Source organism: Rutidosis leptorrhynchoides, chromosome 9 (genome assembly GCF_046630445.1).
Source record: "Rutidosis leptorrhynchoides isolate AG116_Rl617_1_P2 chromosome 9, CSIRO_AGI_Rlap_v1, whole genome shotgun sequence".
Taxonomy (NCBI): Eukaryota; Viridiplantae; Streptophyta; class Magnoliopsida; order Asterales; family Asteraceae; genus Rutidosis; species Rutidosis leptorrhynchoides.
In genome coordinates this window covers 73955779-73963870 of record NC_092341.1, presented here as the reverse complement: position 1 = coordinate 73963870, position 8092 = coordinate 73955779, and positions in this window count along the sequence as shown.

Below are 8092 nucleotides of genomic sequence, written 5' to 3'. Positions count from 1 at the left end.
ACAAACGTGTATCGTTTTAAAACAGTTTTAAAAGATGTCGTCCATATATATTATTTGACTTTCAAAATCATTTAACATTAAACTCATTAGAGTTTAACTTATTTTAAAATCATCAATTTTAATATTTGAAACTCGTTTAGAGTTTTATTTAATGTTTTCATCAGAAACATATATAACTTGAGTCTCAAAATTATTTAACTTTAAACTCGTTAGAGTTTAACCTTTTAAAATCATCAATTTTAATATTTGAAACTCGTTACCAGTTTTATTTATGTTTCCTTTCAAAAACATTTAGCATATATTACAATCAACAATTATATATAAATGTAAAAATAAAACACAACCATGCATCACACACACATAGCCTAGCCCAAAAATCCTATGCTTGATCTCATGAGCCGACATGGGATCAAGAGGTCAAACTAAGGGTAATATCGTAGCTCCCACTTAATTCAAGAATCAAGTGAAAACTTGACAAACGTCATCGTTGTCAACTTGACTTGTTCGCCATCTTCTAAGTCAAACTCCACGTTGCATCTTTATCTTTAATCTTCATTTTATTACATTTATTTAAAATTGAAAAGTACAACTAATCTAATACTTTTATAATTTAGAATAAACTTAAATACAATACTATGAAAATGTAAAATAAATATAATACAACTTTGGCTTCAAAATGGCCTTTCTAATAAAATAAATAATCAACATGACATAATATTGCCGTAATCAACAATCACAACAATCACATCTAATCAAACACATAGGTCGGGGCATTACGGGCTATATATGCAATCACAATTTTAATAACTACATTATTAAAACCTATATATGGCTTGTCCATGGTTATAATGCATGTGTATAACCATGGAATATAACAATCAACAATTATAATAAATATTCAAGCCATAACAATTAAATCTGCAATTTAAAATAGTGATATTCTTTCAATCATATTTGTGCGTCATGCGGTTAAGTCTAGATCAACCGAGTTGACTTTAAAAACCAAAAAGGTTTCGACTTTCACCAATATACCACAAAGCTAAATCTAAAGAATAGTCACACGACAACCGTATGTACTTTTACCAATTTCAGATTAACGCAGCGGATAGTTAAAATAATAATCAATTATTATTTTATAAACCATTTACAAAATTAAATATTCATATATTTAAATTTAATAAAACATGCACATGATTAACGATCCCAAAGATCCAGTTACACCAATAATAATTGTCAAAATATGTAATTCACAAAGTGAGTAAACGATATACCTTTCTTGAAGAAACTGATTGAAGGAGAGAAACTTACGATCAAAAGTATGACCGTCTCTTTGGATAGTCTACAATACACTTCAAACGGCCGTCAATGGATGCTAGTCCAAACTCAAATATCGTATTAATATAATCCAATTATATTAATACATTAATCGATAATGCTCTGTATGTGTATGTTGAGATTTATCAAAGGAAAGCAAAACAAATATGTTATTTTTCCTCTCTTCTCTTACTGATCTCATATCCCAACGATCACACACACACACACACACACACACACACACACACACACACATATATATATATATATATATATATATATATATATATATATATATATATATATATATATGATATACTCTGTTTGTTTGGTAGTAAAAAGCAAATCAAAAGAATATATTGTTTTCGATTTCTTTGTCTGTAATATTATATTTCGTTTGATTTGGTTTTAAAAAGTCGTATTTCTCAAATACTTTAGGGGTATGTTATGTAACTTATAATTAATAATTTCGCTTTCATGTGAATAGTAAATTAATTAATTTGGTTTCATTTACTATTCATATGAATAGTAAATGAATTAATTTCGATTTATTATTTTGTTATTTGAGTAATATATATACATCATATATATATTTTATTTGACGTCTCGGTGTATATGTGTGTGACCCCAAAGGCTCAAATGAAGTTGGTCATATAGTTATATGTTGTACCTTGCACATTAATCCTACAGTGTCATTACGTTCAAAATGCCATGAATGAAACATAAGGTGTTTTTTTTTAAGTACAAAAGATAAATATAATACTCGGCTACTCGCATAATAAAAATAAATAAATCTTGAATTGTTACATATGATTATTATATTAGAAGTGTACAAAGGCCTAAACTATGAGGTGAATTAAGCGACAAGTGTAATATTCCAAAAGGTTGGCACTAGCCGTACCACCCGGCCATCCACACGACCTTTTTTAATTACGTGCCAAAATATGTCCCCAACACATTGTGTTAATAGTATTTGTTCATTATTATAGGGTTATATTATCTATAAGTGACCAATGAAGCAGTGCTTCAGTGGTACCCGTCGCTTATGATCCCTGGGCCCGCATGAGGGCTTTATTGAATACTGAAAGGTGCAGGTTCGAATCTCGGCTTACAACTTCCTGTTGGGTATTAGGGGGAGGTGTCTTACACGGCTTACTTAGCCCTTGCGGGGTGGGCGGTATGGGTGACATAGTCACACGGAGTCAGGGTTTCTCCGCCAGAATAAACCTTTTGAATATTATCTATAAGTGTACTAATACTCTTGTTAAACTCACGTTACATACTTACATATATTGTTCGTAAAAAAGATAAATAAAAAAAGTAAAACCACCTTATGATGGCCCCAATTACTAGATTACCATCTCACGGAGTTATCTTGTTAGTAGTTAATCATTTCTGACAAGAGATAAAGAGGAATGAGAGGAGATTAAGAGGTTTTTCGGATAACGATTTCCATATTGAGTTTATATGAAGGGGTTGAGTATTAGTGCTCGGATATACATGATTTGATTTGGATTTTATTCTGAGCGTAATCATCAAGAGAGAAACACTTTTTGGAAAAATGAAGTCAATTTTTTATTTTTATTTTTTATCTTTTTATAACTTTTTTTTTTCAAATATTAAGATCAAATGAAAACATAAACATTTAAAAAAGACACTTTATGAAATATGTTTTTGTTTTGGCGGAAAAACACTCGAAGAAATAAAAATAACACGCATCATTAGTAATGTTTTAATTAGAGTTTTTTTTTATCGTTTTTTATCGATCTTTTTGAAGTTATTATTCAAAATTTAACCCGATTTAGAGTTTAGGGTTTAGGGTTTAGTGTTTTTGGGTTTAATCCCTAAACCCAAAACCCTAAACCATAAACCCTAAATTCTAAACCGTTCATGCTAAAAATTCAATCTAAATCCTAATTTCTAAACCCTAAACTTTAAACCCTAATTTCTAAATCCTAAATTTTAAACTCTAATTTATAAACCCTAATTTCTAAACCCTTAAAAAATTCTAATTAAAACATTACTCATTATTCATGTTACCATTTATTTCTTCGAGCGTTATTTCACAAAAATAATAACATTTATCAAAAAAAAAAAATTTTAAATGTTCATATTATCTTAATGTATGAAAAAAAAATTAAAAACGAAAATAAATTACTTCTCTCAAAAAGTGATTTCCTCTTGATTAAAACAATATATATATATATATATATATATACACACACACACACACACACACACACACACACACACACTAGGTTTTAGAGCCCGTGTGTTGCACGAGTTGGTAAAATTTATGTGAAAAATTAATTGAGTTTATCAAACAATTATTGTTGTGACCTATAGATGGAGATGTGTCAAAAAAATATGATATGGTAGATTTTTGAGCCTAGGGGTGTGCATGGTACGGGAAAAAACCGAGGACAGGACCGAACCGGAGCGGAACCGAACCGGAGCGGAACCGAACCGGACCGAGGAGTTTTGGTACGGTCCATGGTCCTTAATTTTCATATTTTTCGGTTCTCGGTACGGGACGGACCGAACCGGAAAAAATTGAAAAAATACCGAACCGAACTGTAAAGTCTATATAGATTATGTAAATTGATTTTTAAAACAAAAATAGTTAAAAAAAATATAAAATTATATACACTCTGTAAATAGATTTGCAATAGAAAGATAAGAAAACTATGTACAACTTCTTACGTGGTCACATTTTTACTTTTAGAAGATCTTCGCCAATATTAGTGATTTAGCGGCAACATCCCCAAGTAAGCTTACTTTTTTTTAATTCTTTTCTTCATCTTATCTTCTTTTTGTGATTCAACTGTTATCATGTGAACACTAATAGACGTGTTTATGTGATGTATAGATAAAAAAACTACCGAGTAGAAAAATTTATCGTGAAAATTATATTTAACAAATAGAGTGTATGCATGGTTGTATTTGTACTTCTTCAGATATAAGCATGGGTGGAAGATGTGTTTCATGTGTGCAGTGACGGAACTTGAGTTAACTTTTAGGATGGACAAAATTAGTGTATGAGAAATTTCATACTTTATTATTTTCATAATATAATGAGTAAATTAAGTAAATGGTAACTCTAAATAATCATCATCTTTTCATAATACTCTTGTACCGAATGTGAGTCTGTACACATATCTTGGTATATATAAGTATAAAATACTTTTATACTTTTATACTACATATGTATATGTACTTTTTCCAAGTTACTCCCTAATTACAAATAAAAAAAAAAGTTACTCCATCTTTCGATAAATAGTACTCCCTTCGTCCCATATTAATAGTCTACAGACAAAAAATACACAGTTTAAGAAAATGTCATAAAAGTACTGTACTTTCTGTTTACTTTCCAGTTTTACCCTTACCTTTTCTTTCTCCTTTAATTCTATCCACGCACATTAAGGGCATAATAGAAATTAAGCTTCTTATTCTTTTCTATTTATGAAAGTGGACTATTAATTTGGGACATCCCAAAATGAAATAGTGGACTATTAATATGGGACGGAGAGAGTATAGAATAACAGAAAGCATCTCCTTTCTCTTTCTTCAACCTCATTTTTCAAGCTCCATTTCTACTCCTCCTATATTTTTTCTTCAGCATATTACTTCATACTTAATAGACAATATATATATATATATATATATATATATATATATATATATATATATATATATATATATATATATATATAGCATTACTAACTCAAAATTTAGTAGGGGCGGATACCCCTTCCTGCCCTCAATAAGATCCGCCCCTGCATGTGTGTATATAAGTTATTTTTTCATGTGTATATGTGCAATTTACAGATTTTAATCAGTTGCTCACAATAACAATCGGATTTTGAGCATGAATATAACCAAGAATAATACATACTCGTTTGAGCAAGTTGAAGATCAAAATGGAAATAAATGGCAATCAATGTTAAGTGTACTCAAGTGGGACGGTTCTTTTCCGGAAACAGAACTGAAAATCTTGGAACAGAATCGAACCGAAATTATTTGGTACGGTCCTCGGTACGACTTACTTCATTAATTAGGGACTCGGGACGGAGCCGAACCGAATTAGGTTGGGACAGAACCGTACCATGCACAAAAATTAGTAGGGGCAGATACCCCTTCCCGCCCTCAATAAGATCCGCCCATACATGTGTGTATATAAGTTATTTTTTCATGTGTATATGTGCAATTTGCAGGTCTTAATCAGTTGTTCATAATAACAATCGGATTTTGAGCATGAATATAATCAAGAATAATACATACGCGTTTTGAGCAAGTTGAAGATCAAAATGGAAATAAATGGCAATCAATGTTAAGTGTACTCAAGTGGGGCGGTTCTTTTCCGGGAACGGAACCGAACCGAAATTATTTGGTACTGTCCTCGGTACGACTTACTTCATTAATTTGGGACTCAGGACGGAACCGAACCGAATTAGTTTGGGACAAAACCATACCATTCACAGGCCAATTTGAGCCCGTGAGTTGCATAGTTCTTTAACACGTTTTGAATTTCCATAATATCATTACTTCTGAGCCCCTGCGTTGCACATATGTTCCAAATTTATGTTTCGCATTATCGAGTTTTGGGTCCGTGCATTACGTTACTGTTAATGAGTGTAAAGAGTGTATGTTTAATAGTATCGAATAATTATGGTATTTAAATAACGTTGACCAAATCTTAAAATCATCCTGATCAACATTCAATATTGATAAAACAAATGAATTTAAATTCAAGTATACCACAAAGGCGATGAGTTCCCAAATAAAAGTGACGACGACGGATATTGACTTGTCGTAATTAGTAAATACATTCATAATGGTGAGTTATTTTAAGTAAATAGATGTAATATATATTTACGGTGTAATTAAAGAAAATTAGTTTAATTTAACTAATTTGATTTATAATTATAGTTGTGGTTATATATATAAAATTATATTTATAATTATAATTATTATAATTATATATATATATATATATATATATATATATATATATATATATATATATATATATATATATATATATATATATGTGTGTGTGTGTGTGTGTGTGTGTGTGTGTGTGTGTGTGTGTGTGTGTGTGTGTACATACATATATATAGGCATGTTCAAACGAGAATTGCAAATAGTTAGAGAACCGCGAGAACTTTTGAGTTATATGGTTTCTATGCATTTATATTCAACAGAATTACATATAATTATTATTTAATAATCATATCATTGACAAATAAATGTTAACAACCACAAATTATATGTTTAATTGTGAATTATATGAGATGTTCGCATGTTCACAATACATCGACACATGTGAATGAGAAATTATATAGTTAAATTATAGGTTTTTTCAAACTATGTTTTTGTATAATCTTACTCTTTATCAACAATTATATATTGCATGGCATCAACATTTTTTGAACTTTCGACTATATATATATGAAATGTCCCGTTCATATTGAATATAAACATTCCATATTAATTGATTTCGTCGCGAGGTTTTGACCTCTATATGAGACGTTTTTCAAAGACTGCATTCATTTTTAAAACAACCATAACCTTTATTTTACCTATAAAGGTTTAAAAAGCATTACGTAGATTATCAAAGAATGATAATCTAAAATATACCGTTTACACACGACCATTACATAATGGTTTACAATAAGAATATATTACATCAAAAATAAGTTTCTTGAATGTAGTTTTTACATAATATCATACAAGCATGGACTCCAAATCTTGTCCTTATTTTAGTATGCAATAGCGGAAGCTCTTAATAATCACTTGAGAATAAACATGCTTAAAACGTCAACAAAAATGTTGGTGAGTTATAGGTTTAACCTATATATTATCAAATCATAATAATAGACCACAAGATTTCATATTTCAATATACATCCCATACATAGAGATAAAAATCATTCATATGGTGAACACCTGGTAACCGACATTAACAAGATGCATATAAGAATATCTCCTATCATTCCGGGAAAATATTCGGACATGATAAAAAAATCGAAGTACTAAAGCATCCGGTACTTTGGATGAGGTTCGTTATGAAATGTCCCATTCATATTGATTATAAACGTTTCATATTAATTGATTTCGTCGCGAGGTTTTGACCTCTATATGAGACATTTTTCAAAGACTGCATTCATTTTTTAAAACAAGCATAACCTTTATTTTATCAATAAAGGTTTAAAAAGAATTACGTAGATTATCAAATAATGATAATCTAAAATATACTGTTTATACACGACCATTACATAATGGTTTACAATAAGAATATATTACATCAAAAATAAGTTTCTTGAATGCAGTTTTTACACAATATCATACAAGCATGGACTCCAAATCTTGTCCTTATTTTAGTATGCAACAGCGGAAGCTCTTAATAATCACCTGAGAATAAACATGCTTAAAACGTCAACAAAAATGTTGGTGAGTTATATGTTTAACCTATATATTTATCAAGTCGCAATAATAGACCACAAGATTTCATATTTCAATATACATCTCATACATAGAGATAAAAATCATTCATATGGTGAACACCTGGTAACCGACATTAACAAGATGCATATAAGAATATCCCCTATCATTCCGGGAAATCCTTCGGACATGATATAAACGAATTCGAAGTACTAAAGCATCCGGTACTTTGAATGGGGTTCGTTAGGCCCAATAGATCTATCTTTAGGATTCGCGTCAATTAGTAGATCGGTTTACTAATTCTTAGGTTACCAAGCAAAAGGGGCATATTCGGC